General features: G+C 34.2%; 1 protein-coding gene across 3 annotated transcripts in view; it reads right to left on the reverse strand.

Annotated features, from left to right (window-relative positions):
- Positions 1–19,128, reverse strand: part of Snx27 (sorting nexin 27) — a 279,474-nt gene that overhangs the window by 229,578 nt on the left and 30,768 nt on the right. The gene's annotated exons all lie outside the window — the stretch shown is intronic.

Below are 19,128 nucleotides of genomic sequence, written 5' to 3' on the forward strand. Positions count from 1 at the left end.
AACAAGATGGACAAAAGTGTATAACTTAAAGCATCTCAGGCAATGAGTAAATAAAGTATCTATGCTAAGGGCATCCACTTATTGATGAATGATGCTAGATAAAAAGATCTGGGTTCAATTCTCATTGATGATATGAGAACATTTCTTCAATCAATAAATGAGCTACCTAGTCGTATACAGAAACAGAAAGATTTTTCACCCTGCAACCAGACAAACTGTCTTGAGAACATACAATGAACTCATAAGATCACTGAGACATGAGTCCAGTACAGACAGTGTGAATGCCAGTTGACAGTTAGAAAAAGTAAAAAAAAATAAGGGATCTAAATGTGCACTGAAGTTGTCTCAATAAAACCTGAAACCTAATCTCGAAGAAGAAACAAGAAAATTCTGAATCAGAAACTATAAACAGGAACCAAAAATAGGAATATGTCTAGATACTGTTCATGGGCTATATGTGGTTACTTCAAGATTTAAGGAATCCAAAGTAGAGATGTAAAATTACCACCCAGATAGCATTTCAGGAATAGTGGTAAAGTGTATTGATCAAAACAGGAACCTATACACACAAGGGTATAGCATAGATATGTTTAGAGGATGGATTTGTTTAAGTAACTTGGTTTTATTTTAAAATAAAGTGACAACTTCACAAATCAGAGGAGATGCACATACAATAATTTTTCTAGATTGCGTGAAAAGTATTTGATGGAATAATAGATTGCAAATCATAAATATATATAAATAATGAAGCAGGGCCTGAAAGATGACAAGTGGCATGCCACACAGTCGGTTCTGAGGCCATTACAGTTTAATTTATATTTTGATAATATGGTCCAGGATTTGTAGAGAAAATCAGTCATTTACAGACAACACAGAGAATTCTGATGAGCATTACTTCTTTAAAAACAATCTTAATAGGATTATTTGGATTAATAGGATTAATTCCACCTGTCAAGTATGCTGTGGCATACTTGACAGGTGGAACTGCACTCCAGGCAGTGGACTGAGAGGTAGGGAGGGAAGGCCAGAGTAAATATAGCAATGGTTGTGAAATTCATACTGAGGAATGCTGCCAGGTCAAGAATATAACTAATTGCATAACACTGTTTAGGAGGCACTGGAACCACTATACATACACAGATCTGGTCTTCTGAATGCCTAGGAGATCACTATGACTATTGATTCTGTGGAGGCCTTGAAATAATAATCATAATATAGTTAAAAAACATATTTCGGTGATTACACCACATTTTTTTATTATTCAGTTCTATAAAACACTGAAATAATAGTTCCCAACAAGTTTCGTAAATCGTAGGATTTACATCTTCAGGGGGTAAATAGTATAACTTAAAGTTTAAACAAGAGAATTAATAAATACAAATCATAACCGTCTGGCTATTCATAAAACTCAAATAACAGAATGCAGATATATAACGTTATTCACGTTGAACAATACTGGATGATGTCACGTGTGCTTGTTCTCGTTCATACAGTCCGAGCTCAGATTGAGGTAGATTTTTTATTAGAGCTGACCACACTTGATGGAGAATTAAACCTTGATTTTTATTGCATTGGGTTGGATTTTTTAGCATATTAGCAGCTTCTTTAAATTTTCTTATATAACTGTTGTTTTCTATGTATGACATCATCGTTTTTTGCCAGAGTACATCGTGTCCAGTGGAAGTGGTATGGAAAGCAAGACCCGTTTTTTGTCCTCTTTTGTATTGTACGTCTTTCTGGTGTTCAGCCATGTGTATTTCTCCAGATCTTCCTGTCTGTCCTACGTAGCAAATCCCGCAAGAGCAATAAAACAGGATTACAAAAATGCAATCTCGCTTTCTCATATCAAAAATGTTACAGACAAGCTAGCCAAATTAATGAACAAACACAACATAAAAGTAGCCTTCCTTCCTATGGAGAAAATCTCAAGATTCCTACATCCCCCAAAACCACCTCATCATCCTCTTAAAAAACCAGGAGTCTACAAAATCCATTGCTCTTGCGGGATTTGCTACGTAGGACAGACAGGAAGATCTGGAGAAATACGTATGGCTGAAAACCAAAAAGACATACAATACAAAAGAGGACAAAAAACGGGTCTTGCTTTCCATACCACTTCCACTGGACACGATGTACTCTGGCAAAAAACGACGATGTCATACATAGAAAACAACAGTTATATAAGAAAATTTAAAGAAGCTGCTAATATGCTAAAAAACCCAACCCAATGCAATAAAAATCAAGGTTTAATTCTCCATCAAGTGTGGTCAGCTCTAATAAAAAAAACTACCTCAATCTGAGCTCTGACTGTATGAACGAGAACAAGCACACGTGACATCATCCAGTATTGTTCAACGTGAATAACGTTATATATCTGCATTCTGTTATTTGAGTTTTATGAATAGCCAGACGGTTATGATTTGTATTTATTAATTCTCTTGTTTAAACTTTAAGTTATACTATTTACCCCCTGAAGATGTAAATCCTACGATTTACGAAACTTGTTGGGAACTATTATTTCAGTGTTTTATAGAACTGAATAATAAAAAAATGTGGTGTAATCACCGAAATGTCTTTTGAACCAATTAGCCACAGAAGTTTACGCCTGTAATAAAATAGTTAGTTATTACAAAGGGTTACATTCTGATTAGATTACCTTCATTAAAATATATATATATATATATATATATATATATATATATAGCAGCTGTCTGCCCATTAATTAAATTCATGAATGTAAATAAAATTAAATTAGTTAACTGTAATTAATATAAACTGTTCTGTTAAAATTTTGATTGTGGATATTTGTTTTAATGTGTACAAAAGTTAGACAAAAAAAGTAATAAAGTGAAATAAAAATAAACCCAGCTAATAATGAAAAATTACTGTGCATTTTAAGGATGACCTCTTATTCTAATAAAATAAGAAAAGATTCTGAATGTAAATTTATTTTAGGATGAAGATAAAATCATAAACACATCTTTATAAAAGAACATAAGTAAGATTTGAAGTGCTCAAACTTAGAATATAAATATTTTTCCTTTAAATACAACACGATAATTACCAAAGCTGTCATGATATTTAATATCATGGCATTCCCCTGGAACTTTTACAGAATAATTTCTTGATGTCCTTAACACTAAATCCATTCAAGTGCAATCCATCTTGTTAGCATAAAATCATCAAAATGACCTCACACATCAACATGTTGCACACCATTACTCCTACATGGCCTGCTTATCGAATTATTTACAATCACACTCTTTCTCAGCTCGCTTCTATCACACCTCGACTTATTCACAATCTTGATTTTTTTTTCCACCTCCTTCCAACAACTGTCCCATACCTTCTCTTGTGCTTTATCTCCCTTCAAGTCATTCGTTTCAAGTGGTGCAATCATATTGCTTTTGTCATATCAATTTTTGAAATATAGTTCTAGGACAGAAGCTTCCAATTATAGACTAGTATGTACAACTACTGTTGTAGTTAAGGTGTTGGAGATTGGTTAGGAACAGAATACAAGATTGAGTTGATGAGCATAGTATTCTTTATGATGGTCAGTATGGATTTGTGGAGGTAGGTTGTGTTTTAGTAATGTACTCGCATTTTATGATAAGGTAACGAGTGTATCAGATAAGGGAGAATCATATATAGAGTGATATTCTTGGACTTTGAAAAAGCATTTGATAGATTACCAGGTAAATTGGTACAAGTTGCAGAGGATGTGAATATAGCATACTAATTAGATGAATCAGAGAATGATGATCTGAATGATACCAGAAAGTTGTGTATCATAGCACAGTGTCACAAAAAAGTGGCATTCCCTAGAGCAATGTTTCTCAAACTTCAGATATCCGTGTATTCCTTTCTAAACTTTCATTACTGCCAAGTACCCCCTTATCGAAATAATAATAATAATAAATAAAATAAAAAAGTATATTTTGTTGTAAATGTCTATCTTATTTGAATTTAGATGTACATGTAAATAAAAAAAATATGCTTTATTTTTAATAGAACAAAATTGATTCATATAATTACTTTTTTTTTTTTTTTTTTTTTTTTTATCAGTCACTATCGTACGCTCTTCGTGTTGTTGCTGGCTCACAGCGTACATTCATATACGAAGCTGAACAAAGATTCACGAGTGATCGTCCGCGAATTTTGGAAACTATGAAGCAGTTATCACAATTTGAGTAGGAGAATTTATACATAATATATAAAATTTATTGAAAAATATGTATGTTTAAAATAATTATTTTTTTTCTTAATAATGATTCCATGCATTAATGATGCATAGCCGAAAATTGCCACGTACCCCTGAAGACCTTTCATGTACCCCCGGGGATAAGTGTACCAGACTTTGAGAAACACTGCCCTAGAGTTCTGTTCTTGAGTGCCCCTGCTGTTTAACTTGTTGGTAAATGAAATATCATATGGACTGACTGGGGATCTTCATTTGTTTGCTGATGTAAAGTTGGGGAAAATTATAAGTAGTACTGCTGATGTTAATTCCTTCAGGAAGATTTGAATTGACTTTTCACCTGGACAAAGGACAGGGTTGTAGTTTTAATATTAAGTGCAAGGTGTTACATTTAGGAGTGCAGAAATATAACACTGTGTACTATACTGAAGGTTCTGTACTGCAAGAAGTAGATGTGATTCAAGATGTGGGAGTGATGTTGACAGTAGACTGAATTTTAGAGGTTATACTGCAAGTGTTGCAAGACTGCACATCATAGTGCTGCTATGATAAAAAGTACTCTAACATTTAGGGATAAGGAGGTGGTTGTGCCACTGTATAAAGCACTGGTCAGACCACACTTGGACTATTGTGCTCAGATTGGTCACCTGATTTTCAACGTGATGCAGAAACATTTGAGAGGGTTCAGAGAAGTGCGACTAAAACAATATCAGAAATCTGGAATGCTGGCTATAAATATAGGTTGAAGAAATGTCGAGTTTAGTGGACAGGAGGAAAAGAGGTGATATGATAGAGACATTTAAGTTAGCAAGGGGATTTTATCAGATTGATCCAGAAGGGATTATAAAAAAAGAGTCAAAGGTTGAAGGGAAAGAACTAGAGGTCATCCCTGGAAGTTATATAAGAGTGTGATGAAGAGGGGTATGAGGAGTATATTTTTTTACACGGAGAATTGTCAGTGAATGGAATGAATTACCAGAATATGTTGTTAATGCAGGGAGTGTTAAGGATTTTAAGATTCAGTATATTAGATATGTTGTCATTTGAATGAATCTCTAACACGATGAGTCTGCCAATTCCACAGAAGGTGTATTAATAATATTAAAAAAAAGTCATGCATTAAAAATGTATGCAGTCAACTCTCACTATAACAAACTCATAAGGACTGCAGGAATAGTTTACTATAATGGAAATTTGTCATAATGAATTTCCTGATGACTGCAATAATGAGAATCAACTATCTTTAAAAATTGCAAATGCTAATACTTTTTTTTTTTTCTCTCTCATATTCCACATATTTCAAATCATATCTAGCATACAATGCATGGCTGCACATAATGCAATAGGCAGCTATCATTCTCTTTTGTAAAAGACACTTCTTTGGACTTCCTGGAGGTGTCAAATAATAAAATAACAACATCTAAAGATGTCTTATTCCAATTTATTAGTGGAGTTTTTTTTAATTTCTCCATTCAGTGATTGTAGAAATCAAACCCTGGAATAGTAAGATGACGTATGGAAAATGTAAATGTCAAGTACTCTTCAAAATTACTGCTTAACCATTTCATATTGTATTTTTTATTTTATTTTTTTAAATTGAATCTCTCTTCTATGTGCCAGACTTACTGTTCTGTCACAGCTAAGCAAGTTGGCTTTATAGAAACCTAATTAATGGATAGAACAATTAATTTTCTATATCCATCAACTGCGTGCATTTCCTGGCTGGTATGTCTACCCTGAAGAATGAAAAAGTTGAGTTTATAAGAAGAAAAATCTTCCCACCTTTGTATGGAACTAGTTAATACTCATTTCACTAGTTTCAGGTGGGAAGATTTTTCCACTTGCAAATTTTTCTTCTCCACATCCTACATGGGATTCAGACTTCAGAACATATTCATTACCAAACGAGTATGAATTTTCTTATGGAAGCTCTTCATTATTTTCATTTCAAAAACACTTATAAAATTTATTTTTGTTATTCCACACATATATCCAACTTCAGTTCTGCTTGCATAGAATGATGACATTACCAAGCTTTATCTCTAGTAAGCCATATAGATATATTATTCTATCAACTTGCAAAGTGCTGACAGATGCTACTATGACACAGTCCAATGTAAAATATGATTACTGATGTTTTAATAAAATTACAAAGGCAATGCACTAGAAAACAAAAATTGACATCCCAACCAGTTGTAATTTGAGAGTAATGAGTTACAACTAAAACACTGATGGTAATGAATATTTCTTTAAAGCAAACATCATGAATTCAAGGAGCTACACAAACTCATACATATTTTACTGGCAAACATATGGGAATTGCACATATGAATTGATATCAAGACTGTTCTGTGTTCTAAGATTAAATATAAATACAAATTATTAAAAAAAATTTTCACTTATTAAAGGAGATTAAAGATTTGCATAAATTTGAGCATAAAACTAACAAATTAAGAGAATGACCTGAGGGGGAAAGTAAAAATGTGCACACCGCAGTAGTGTTCTTGTGCAGTGACATCATTATCACAGCAGCTAATGCCTTTTATTTCCTTATAGGGAGTAGATGTGGCCATTTCAGCCCTAACTTTTGGAGACTGAGTGGGGCAGTTCAATCTCCACTGGTAGCCAATCAGATATAGCTGGCCCAAGACTATCACTAATTATAAGTGGCAACCAATGAAGACACTTGCAAACAAGTGCTGCCATCTCTTGGTACCTAACCCTAACATGATATGTTACTGTCTGAAATAGTGTGGGTTCTGTCAAATTTCTTGAGTTTACAGAACATAAACCTGCTTGCCCATGATAGAGATCTAACTCGGGAAGTGGTCAAAGAAAGGCTTAGAAAAAGTTCCTCCAGTCAGTGACTACACTTTAACTGAAGTCTATCTTCGGCAGCCTAGCACAGAGGATGCAGGAGCCATTTCCACTGAGCTATCACAGCAGCTGAACAAATCATTTTTAGGTACAGTTTATCATTTATTATACACATGTATTCACAAGAATATAGTCATTTTCCCCCAGCTTTGAGAAAAATATCAAACAAGTTCCCTTAACCTCTTGCATATATAGCAGCAGCACCAGCATGCTATAGGGTCTACCTCTTATGAAGAATTGATATATTAATTCTATGCATGTGTGTGTGTGCATGCGTGCATGCACACACACACACAAATAAATTACAGGACCACGAGATGATAGACTTCACACGAATTCATTTGAAATCATTAAAAAAAAAGAGGGAGAATTCCTAAGACATTTCATCAACTGTTCTTCCTTTAATCAGACCAATTGCAAAGGAAAGAGGAAAATGTGTCAAAACTATTATTATAAAAACATCTCCATAAAGTCCAAAGTTTCATGGAAGGTCCACAATAACCATTATTCACACCATGCTTATTCTCTACTTAAACTAGCTAGCAATTCAAGACTGCCTCTAGCAAATCCATTCTACTTATTCTCCACTCTTAAAAAAAATCTGTTCTCACATCCTTACTAACCACATTCTTACATAACTTCCAGATGACTCCCTCCCTCCTTTCTTCTAACCTATTCTGCAATACATTGAAATTTTTCTACAACATCTATATAAAATCTCTTTAGTAACATATTACTATTATATCACATCATTTCTGACTATCAATTAACTTTGGGACCAATCATGTTGCTTGCACATCTCCACTTCTTCAACCAAGAAGCTCAGTCAAGCAAATCCATGCACAATAATCCAGATGTGGTTTTATTAAAGCCTTATAAAGAGGGAGGATAGCTTCCTTATCCCTGTTGGTCAGTATGTTTCTTAACATCTAAGTAACTTTTGAACTTTAGCCACTTATGCAATATCTGGCACCTGAAGCTCAAACTCTCTATCCATAAATTTCATGGTCCAATGGCATCTATATAATGCATACACTTTCACTTTGCCAGAACCGAATTGCCATCCTCTGTCCAAAAAGTCTCTCTCTTTAAAATCATCCAGAATGATTTCTACATATCTTTATTAACAATTATTCTCCCTAGTGTTGCATCATCAGCAAGAAATTAAATATTAAAAATTACATATTAAATAGCTGTGGCCAAAGTACAGTCTTGTTGCGCACCACTGGTTGCCTACTTTGTTGATTCAACTCATACTACATTCCTTTTGTTCATGTTAAATGCCTTTGCAAAGTCAAGAGACAACATGGTTTAGCCATTTTTCCTATCTAATTTCCCTCTTCCTTTCACAAAGCCATGCTGTTCCCAATAAAGTATTATATTCCTATTCATCCATTCCTAAATTCTTCCCTTGAACTTTTTCAATACAACACTCCTGACATAATGACTGGTACATAATATGATACCTCTGTCTTGGAGTCTCCTTTCATGCAACAGAACTTGCCTTCTTTCCACACCCTTAGGGCTCTGCCAGTATAGAGATTAAAATTAAATAGCATGGTTGGAGACTGTTGGTACCATTTCTCTTACACCTTCTCATTAAACATGGGGCAATATTCCATCTATCCTCTTGCTGTATTCAGATATCCAAATATCCTCACCTTCAGTTCATCTAATCACTATTCTTATACTGATTCCTGTCACATCACTCAATTACCACTAAAAACACCAGAGATAATTTATATACAGCTCTGCATATAAATTATATAAAATAATATAAAATACAAAATGATTATTCAGTATTCAATTTTTCTTTGCTTCCCTCTCTTCTGTCTTCAACCATTTGAAAAAAGAACTCTTTGGGATTTCTTTTGGTATGCTCAGCTGATTTCCTCTTATAATCTGATTTTGTGATCTTCCTTACCATATCCACTATCCTAATCTATGCTTTATACTGCTCGCAAGGTTACCAAAATCGCATTTCGCATTATATCCCTCTAAACAGCTTTCTATCTGGTTGAGCTACTCATTGATTTAACTCCAAATGATTTATTCTCCTGACTCTTGATATGCAGTCTGATAATGCTTTCCAACTGATCATGTCCAATGCACTGTTAGCGTCCTTCCCTTGCAGTTTCTAGTGCCATGGCACTCTCTAAGCTGCATCTGACTGTCAAATTGACCAATTCAAACCCAAAATATGTCCCTTTTTAGTGAAAATTTCTCATGTCACATAAAAAAAAATATTGCATGCACAACAATGAGAAAAATTAATATATGTTCTGCCTAAAAAAAAAGTATAAAATACTGATTACGTGTTTATGATTACAATGGAATCATGCGATGTAAGTAAATAATCAAAACTACTAACTTTCACACTTGCATCCAGTTTAATCCTGGCATTAATATTTTCTATTTAAAACAAACTAAATATATGACAAGGCTAAAAACAAAAATAAATAACAAAGTTCAAGGTAAAAGCTAAACTATACGCTTTGTTGGAAATCACCATAACAGAAACTTTTGGCCTGAAAACATGATTGTATTCAAGCTGCCTTGAAGCAATAATAAAAATTACATCATCAAATTAAATCTGTAGGAGAAATAATGTTTTTATAAGTGTTATATATCAAGAAGCCAAGTGTTTCTTAACTGTTGATACAGTCAACAACTTTCAAACTTAATAAAAATCTTAATTTGGAGGATGTTAAGCATTCAAAATGCATAATACAATTACTCAAAAATTTTCAAAGAAAAAATTTATTATTATTCTTCTCCATGCACAAAAAAGGTTATAAAACCTACTGCATATTAGTGCTATGTGAACAAAGTAATTAAAGGGAAGGTAGAAAAACATGCATTTCTTGAAAAAGATAAAGGTCGTAGTCTTCAGAAAAGAATGGCATGAGAGAGGTTGTCCCAAAAAAAGGAAGAAACAAAGTTGATCACATGGGTTTGAAGCTGGACAGTGTTATAATGTGTCATCGTATTAGTATTTGGTGATATTTTCTTACTATGGTTTAACTCCTTTACTTAACTATCTCTTGAATAATTTGTCCTATCTCAGCAGCGCCTATAATGTGTCTGTCTTTGTCTTACTATTATATACCTTCAGCCCCTCAGATTATCACGTGCACGAGTCTGATCTACAAAGGGATTGTCTCAAGGTTAAGCCAACCCTTTGGTAACAAGCTTCTGAAGTTAACTTCTCTTAAGGTTCTGGGAAAATTTATTTGTTCTGCTGCGCCACCCAGAACCCTTAGATTGGGAAAACTTCTCAGTCAAGAAGTGAACCTTCAGATATGCACATGGTTAATCTAATCTATTTCTATACTAAGTTATCAATACCTTCTATAATCAACCATGTTTGCAGTCGTGGTCTTAACTAACAATTATCTCCCGCTTAGATCTGAATAATTTATGAGTGGTGCATCGGATTCTTAGACACACAGGCAACCAAATTAGTAAGAGCAAAAGGTTTATTTAACCTTTTGCTCTTATTAATTACAGAATAAAGAACTTTCAATTATCACTGTACTACTAGATTACAAAGTAAAATTAATCAACATACATCTCACACAGTAATTAATACTATAAAAACATTATGTTCAAAGATTCAAAGCTCGCATTCTTAGATTATAAAACCAATAATGACTTTTAGCTGTTAATCAAGCTAAAAGCATTACATAGCACACAGCACATATTGCTCACCGATTATGATTAAAATATCACAGTTCTGTCTTAATTTTAGATAGAGTCTCAAAACTTTATGAAGGTCTATGATTCTTAAGTTACAATTATCCTTTCGATTCTTGGATTCCTTTCCTTCTAAACATTTTCTTCCTTCTATGTTAAGGCTAAAATTCCTGTCAGCTTAGGTTGGCCCTCATGGAGTCTGTATACCGATCATCTATGCCTAGAATATTCTTAGCGCGAGGCGATTCTGCATCCATAAGGCACGCTACCTGGCTACTATCTTTTCTGGGAGTTGCCCGTTGCTTCGAAAATCCTCTATTCGTTCATCGTAGGGCTTGGAATTCGCGATCCCTCTAATCACGACCCAACACCTCCGACTTCTGCCACTGAGAGAGAGAACAGAGACTCCAGACAAAAAAGCAAAAAGGCCTTTGGGCATAATGCATAACATTACTGGCTGGATGGGTAAAGCAAAGATGCTTTTCGTTTTCCCCTTTGTCTCTAAAGGAAGTATTTTGAGTGGATTGTTTAATGAGCTTTAGGCTCGCCCCCCATGATGGCTGTGAGTTAATCTGTGTTCAGCTGGACGTAGGATGGACTTGGGCCTTTTGTGTTTGTATCTTTCCTGTTCATTATATTCTGAAGCTTCCTTGATCAATGGGTTTGGGTGGTTGCTTGTCTTGGTGAAAAACTTCTCAGCTAGATCTAGGAGTAGGGAGGAGATGGAAGGGATATTCATTTCTCTGTGGATATGCGAGTTTCTGATGTTCCAAGGGGCATCTAAGATCATCCTCAGGCATGTGTTCTGTATTCCCTGTAGTTTTTGGATGTTTGTATTCATGGTATGATTCCATGCGGGGGGATGCATATGTGATAACCGGGCGTATTACCATCTTGTATATGAGTAGCTTTGCTTTTCCTGTTGATCATAGGGTAGAGCTTGGTGATTACTTTCAATGTCTTTGAGGCAGTGTGTTTTATGTGATTGCTGAAGTGGAGTTCTTTGTCGAGTGTTACTCCAGAGATATTTGATGTCATTCTGCCATGAGATCTTGACACCAAAGAAGTGAATGTCATCCATGTTGTGGACTCTCTTTCTGGAAAACAGTACAGTTGAACTTTTTTCGGGGTTTACTTGGATCCTCCAGTCTGCCAGCCATTTTTCTAATATGTGAATGCTATTTTGTAGTTTTCTAATTGCCAGATTTGGGCTCATAGATCTTGCCAGTATTGCAGTATCATCTGCATATAATGCTGTGATTGTTGTTCTTGGGTTGCAAGGGATGTCTGCTATGAAGATTGAGAACAGGAGAGGTGCCAGAAGGGAGCCTTGAGGAAAACCTGCCAATACCTTTCATCTGGATGATAATGTTTCATTGATTTTGATTTGCATATTTCTGTCTTTCAGGTATGAGTGGATGATTTTTGTTAACTTAACTGGCATGTTAAATTTTATGAATTTATACAGAAGGCCTTGATGCCATACTTTGTCGAACGCCTTTGCTGCATCGATGAAGATGGCAGCTGTATGTTGTTTCCAATTGTAGCCTGTAGTTTTCGGAGTGTTGGGGGTTCTTTCCTGGCTTCTTCAATGGTATGATATTTGCGCTCTTCCAAGCTGTGGAGAAATGCTGGTATCTGAAGATAGCATTGGTTATGTTAACGAGATGTACTATGGCCTTTCTTGAGAGTAGTTTTATTATTTGGTTGGTTATGCCATCTGGGCCTGGAGCCTTTTTGCTGTTTAGATGGGTTATGATGTTTGTTATTTCTGCTGGAGTGGTGGGAGTGATGGGTTCCAAGTTATCTTTCTGCTGTCGTAAGGTTGTCTTAACCTGCTGGTGCATCTTGTACACAAGGCCTTTGGTGGGGGTTTTCTAGCCCTTTTATATCAACCCCTACCGGGACTCCTTGTAAACCTAAATTTTCACCCGACACGTTATTCCTTTGCACTCGTGGGTCTTGCCTTTTCGTAGCATCTTTCCCAAAAACGTAGGTCACCACATGCAGTATGCGCGCATGACTGCTTGAGGCAAACTTACTAATCCGGTGTCTTGCCCGCATACTTTGACCTTATAATGTCAGTTGGTTATATGCAATTTACACAGTAATTCTTTTATATCAATTCTAACAGAAAATATGTATATAACAAATTCATCGTCTAACATACAATTTAGTAGGTATTTTACACAGGAATATTCACAAATTTTACACTAATTACGGTATCCAACATTTGTCAGGCAATATACAACTTATACTAAAATACAAGCATATCCCTTTCAAGGGTTTTAACTTGTCAAATTATGAATGAAACATTCCTTAGTGAATTGTATTCATTCATAATTTAACAACAGTAAACAGATATTGACCAGTAGTTGTTTGTTCCTACAGTCTTAGAAGAATGGTGGCAGCATGATATTGTTCAGCAAAACAATGCCAACAAAAATGCCTAGAGAGACAAGGCATAAACAATGTCTGCCTAATGTCTTTTTACCAAACAGAACTGAACCTCTGTGAAATAGGTAGTCATCATTTAACTGAATCTCTTTTGGATAATCATTTTTAGTGAGGATTTTGATGCACCACTCCAAATGTGTGAGTAGTATTCAAAGACTGAATGGATTGCAATTTATATAGTGTTAGTAGTTGCAAAGGTGATAGGTTGTATCATCAGCAGAATACAACATCGTTTTGTGGAAGCAGAAAAGACTACAGAAGATTATGTCAGAAAAGATTAGAAGTCAGTCCAAGAGTCAAATCCATCATCAAATTTCCCACATGTAGACTCATGGGTGAACAGGATATTATAACAGTGCTACATGAAAAGTTACTACTAACTTCCTATCAACAACAATTTTCCTCCAAATTAGTCTGTTCTCTGTCAAACCTCCAATCTTATCAGACTATATTTCTTTCTAAGGCACTTTTCTCTGTCAAACCTCCAATCTTATCAGACTATATTTCTTTCTAAGGCACTTTTTACTGTATCAATCTACCCAGATCTTGGTCTTCCTCTGAATCTTTTTCCTACCAGCCTGACAAAGAACACTTGTTTTGCTAATCTTTCCTCACCCATTCTATTTAAGTGAATACCACCTCAGATTAGGTGGTATTCACTTAAATGTTATTTAAGTGAATACCACTTTTTAGATCATGTTAGATTGTTAGATCATGCTAACAATGTTAAGCTCTTTCCTAATATCCTCATTTTTAATATGATACTGCCAATCATGCCATCTGTTCACTTCTCTAATCATTCTCAGAACTCATATCTGTGGTCTCCAGTCTTAGGTCAAGTGTTTTATTCCTAACCCAGCTCTCAGATCCATAAATTAAACTTGGTTTAAACACTCTTGTATATAACTAATTTAGTGTTTTGACTCATTTCTCTCTTATTTCATATAAATTTATTCAGTTGACTTCCAAATGATACCAGCTTTACTAATTCTGTTGTCTATTTCCATATTTAATTTGCCAAATTCCCTGACCAAATTTATTACAAGTTATTCAATTTAGTCAGGAATTTTGAAGACTTGTACTGGATTTATGTAGAAGTATAACATCTACATAAAGAGCTGAGATCAACATCTGCAATTTTAATATCAGGTTTAATATCACTTTCTTTTAATGTGATCCATATCTGACACATGATTTAACATCAAACTAGCTTCCTGAACTTCCTTCAATTCTGCTGACTTATAACTCAAATAAAGACTAAGTATTGCTTGATATAATGGCTCATTGACACCATATAACTGTAGTATTTTGGAGAGCTTTCCTTTTGGCACCTTGTCGTATGCCTTTTTCAGATGTACCAAACTTAAATACAGATCTTTGTTACATTCCCATGCTTTCTAACTATTTGTCTTAAAGTGAAAATTTGATTCTCAAGTATACTTGCATAAAACTTACCAGGAACACTTAGTAGGGAAATACCTCTATAATTCTCGCATTCAGTTTTATTTCCCTTTTTATAGATGGTACTATGAAATCTCTGCTCCAATGACCCTCTGACCAGAATCTTGCCTTCAGAATTATTCAGTGCAGTCATTGTAAAACTTTTATACCTCTCTACTTGAATATTTTTGGTCAAATATCACTACTCCAGCTGCCTTTCCACATTTCATGCTTTTGATAGCTTTTCTACATCAAGTATTGATATGCTTTCCTGTTTGCATGGTCTGTTAAGTGTTTTATACCACCGTGCTGTTAATGAAATTTTGCTTGATGAAACAAAGTAATTACTCCATACATTAAGGATATCTTTATCTCTAGTTTATCATCTTTATAATCTGATTGCTTTTACAGTACTCTTTCCTCCATTTCTAAGCTTTTTCAATAGACTCCACAATATTTTGCCACTTTTCTGATATTTATTCTCTATGTTTTTTACAAAATCTTCCCATGACTTGTTTAGCTAGTTTTACACGCTGCCTCTCTATCTTACATTTGTCTCTATTCCCTAAGAGCCCACACTGACTTATTTGTCTGGAACTTTCAATATGTGTTCTTTTCCTTCACGGTCTAACTTTCTGAGTCCACCATAGAGTTCTGATTTTTCTATCTTGCAGATGACCTCACTAGATGTCTCTCTGTCTGAATCAATGTTTTCTTCAGGGTATGCCATGGAATCTCCAAGGTTTAGTTCATATTCTCAAACTCTTTATCTCTTGAATAATGTTTGTGTATTTTAGCGTACAGTTCACATCTGAAAGCTACTCAACTTTGATTCGTTTTAAAACTTTTTTACATACTCTTCTTTTGAAATTCAATTTCATCCTGCTCAAAACTGGTTTATCTGGTTTGATCTAGTTTCAGACTGAATGGTTATTCTCGAAAAATTACTAAAAAATTCCTTTTTAATTCTCCTAGTCGCCATACTGAAGAAATGAATTATGTTAAAGGCAATATATCTATGCCATACATAAGCTCAGTCTCTCAAAAATTAGCCAAGGTTTTCAAAAAATATAACATTAGAACTTTATTTACTCTGCTTCCTAAGATCCGCTCTCTAGTTAGCCGTCCAAAGCCTAGCCATCACAATCTAAAATATCCTGGTGTGTATAAGATATGGTGTGACTGCGACATTCCTTACTTTGGCCAGATGGATAAGTTTATTGAATTACACATGGAAGAGCACAGGAGGGACATCGCTTACAAGAGAACACGTGCCAGTCTTTATCCAGCCATATCCTTTTTTCGGCCAATTCTGATGATGAAAACTATAGTCATACAATCCTTTGGGATAGATCTAACAACATTTTCCGTTGCCATGACGAATCGGAGAGAAAAATTGTAGAATCTAGAGAAATCATCCTCAACCCTATACATTTAAATAATAATTTAAGCTATAACCTCCCATACTGTCATTCTGCTGTGATCAAATACTGGCACTCACAAGATGCTATACGCACGCACTCACCCAACAATGTGGCCAACGAAGGAACAGCTTTGAATACGTTAACTACGTTTTCATGTTAAATATGTATAGTGACTTTCCTGTGCTGTTCAAAGTTTTTATCTTCAATGTTTAATGTTTTTTCTTTTCTTTTATAAAAACACCTGAAGGAGGCTATAAAAAGCCAAAACTAGTCGTGTGTTACTATTAAACCTTTTTCCTTTTCTCTCGGTTTATGTCATTCAATTCTTTTAAAAAAAAAATAATAAAAATAATATATATATATATATATATATATATATATATATAGAAAGTTTTTTTTTTTTTTTTTTACCTTGGCTACTATACGTTAACGATACCAAGTAATTTCATAAACTTGGTTTTAATCCTTTTTCCCAAGTAAGCAAACAAGCAGGTAAGTCAAGTTGGTGCCTGAAGGATTTTCAGGTCTGAGGCAACTCTTGATAAAGGTGGAGTAAGCTCTGATCACTTTCCTTAGTATCTCCCATAATGCAAAGCACATCTCCTTGCAGAGATGTATGATGCTATGCATTTATTTATTTATATATATATATATATATATATATATATATATATATATATATATGTGCTTTATTTTCTAGCTTACAAGCATTAAAATAGTCCTTTAAATCTGTGTAGCTACAAAAATCCGTCACGTTTGCATAAATCAAGTGACTATTGTCTAGACACTAAACAAACGATCCTGCAACTTGCTGACATCAGCACCAGTTCACTCATACAGGCTAAAAGTAACTAATTAGAGCATGTAAGGGTAATGAGTTAGAGTAATACTGGAGTGGAGATATTGGAGAAATTACTAAATAAAATAAGTGACAAGTATGATATATCATTCAATTCACTTTCATTGTAAATTCAAAAATTTACTGTAAAGTAGAAATTCTGAAAGGAAAAATTGTACGTGCAGTTACTAGGCATATGTACACTTATAATAACATTGTTCACAAGGTTATCCCTACCCCCACTGAAGGTGTGGAGTTGGGAGTTTGAAGCATTGGTTATGGAAGATCTTGAAGGTCTGAATTATTGTGCAAAACAAGGTTTTTCAAATGAAGAGGTAGAGACCACACTATCATCAGTAAAGCTTAGAATTTCAGGTCAACAAGAGAAAGTCAATCATTATATACAAGATAAAGAAAATGAATAAAGTAAAGTGTCCAGGAATACTCCAGCAGTGGTGAAGAAATCTGAAGAAACTATCTACCATGACATGCAGCGAATAAATTGTAGATGCTGGCAACCCCATTAGAAATAAGTACAAGAAACATATGCACAATATACTCACTGCAATCTGCACTTTCCATCAAAAAAAAAAAAAAACCTAAACTATAATAGGAGAAAAGAATCTATTGATTTCAGGACACATAATTAAAAGATAATAAATTCCATATTTGAATAGTTCAGTAAATTACTGAAAATGTGACATATTTCGACCTACATTAATAAGACATGAAAAAATCTATACAAAATTGACATGTACGAGGAGGAAAAGGGCGAGTATGAATACAAAGAGATTGATTACAAAACAAATACCCAATAATTTACAGATGTGGTATTGTAAGTAACACAGTAAGTTATCAAGGTATGAAACAAATTATCATCTGTCAGTCTAATCTCTAGCTATGCATGTGTGCGAGACTGGTTTGATTTGAAAGGAAAAAAAATTGGAGTGGTAGAAAAGAGGTTGTGTTGTGAAAAATAACTAAACAATAATAAATAGCATCTATATAAAATCATTAGCTTAGATGTCTACAGGGAAGGGGAAATCAATCAAATTAATTTACAATTCACATTTCATCTAGGCGTGGCATGAATTAAGAGTGTTGCAAGAAAACCAAATCTGTGCAGTTCACTGTGCATGTTGACTAGCATTTTTTTTTTTTTTAAATTTATACTAGTTTAAAAAACGTTTTCAAAGAATAATCATTTATTCAGTAACACTTATCAAAGTACACTTTTCCACAGTAATATAATTCTTTTACTATACCCATGATTTTACAAACACTGAAATGAAATTGACTTTACAGTGAATACCCCCCCCCCCACACACACACACCAAACTCAACAGATATAAGCAAAACGAAGACAGTTTTATTGTACTATTAAACACAATACCATACTCTTTTAACCCAAGAAAAAGGTTGTTTTTGGAGTTTATTTTCAAGAAAATACTTAACCTTCAGTTTTTTTTCTTTTCTTTCTTTTAATATATGGGATAAAATGGGAATGAAAAATCATGAAGCTTTAAGCAAAGTCTGTATTTTCAAGCTTAATTATCATTAGGTGACACCTCCAAGCAGTCTGTGAAATGATAGAGACAGAGCGCTCTATTATATCCCTAACACACATCTCAACCATCTCCAACAATACACGACATCTACCACCAATCAAATTGTTTGTATCAAATCTGCACATGTTCTCATGGCTGATTTGCCTGTACAATTTGCCAATTCATCTTTCAAACCTAATGATATGTCATCATAGACATCATCGTACAGGAAGTCAAAAAAAAGTATGCAATTTTATACCATACCACCACATAGAAATAACTATCTGTCGGTGTGTTTTTTTCACATGGATTGTATTTTCAATGACAGCAAGAAAGAATAAAAACTATGTCCCACAGTTTAGCATTTGCATTCACCACCAATATATAAAACTCTCACCAATTAACTGATTGATAATAGTTAAAACATACACACACCACTTTTAATTTCAAAGTAGTCCCCCCCCCTATTTTTTTTCTCAAACAATTTTATTAAATTACAAAAAATCTCTAGTTGTAGAAAAGAAGTGGTCAGCATTCATGGTACTATTATATAAAGTTTAACTTCCAGGTTTCTGGTAGTTAAGCTTCTAGGGGACAACTGATCGTATGATTGCCTTTGTTTCTTTATTATTTTAGTAGATAATGTAG

The sequence above is a fragment of the Typopeltis vanoorti genome, chromosome 12 (assembly GCF_054136105.1).
Source record: "Typopeltis vanoorti isolate ZY-2024b chromosome 12, IOZ_Tvanoo_1.0, whole genome shotgun sequence".
Taxonomy (NCBI): domain Eukaryota; kingdom Metazoa; phylum Arthropoda; class Arachnida; order Uropygi; family Thelyphonidae; genus Typopeltis; species Typopeltis vanoorti.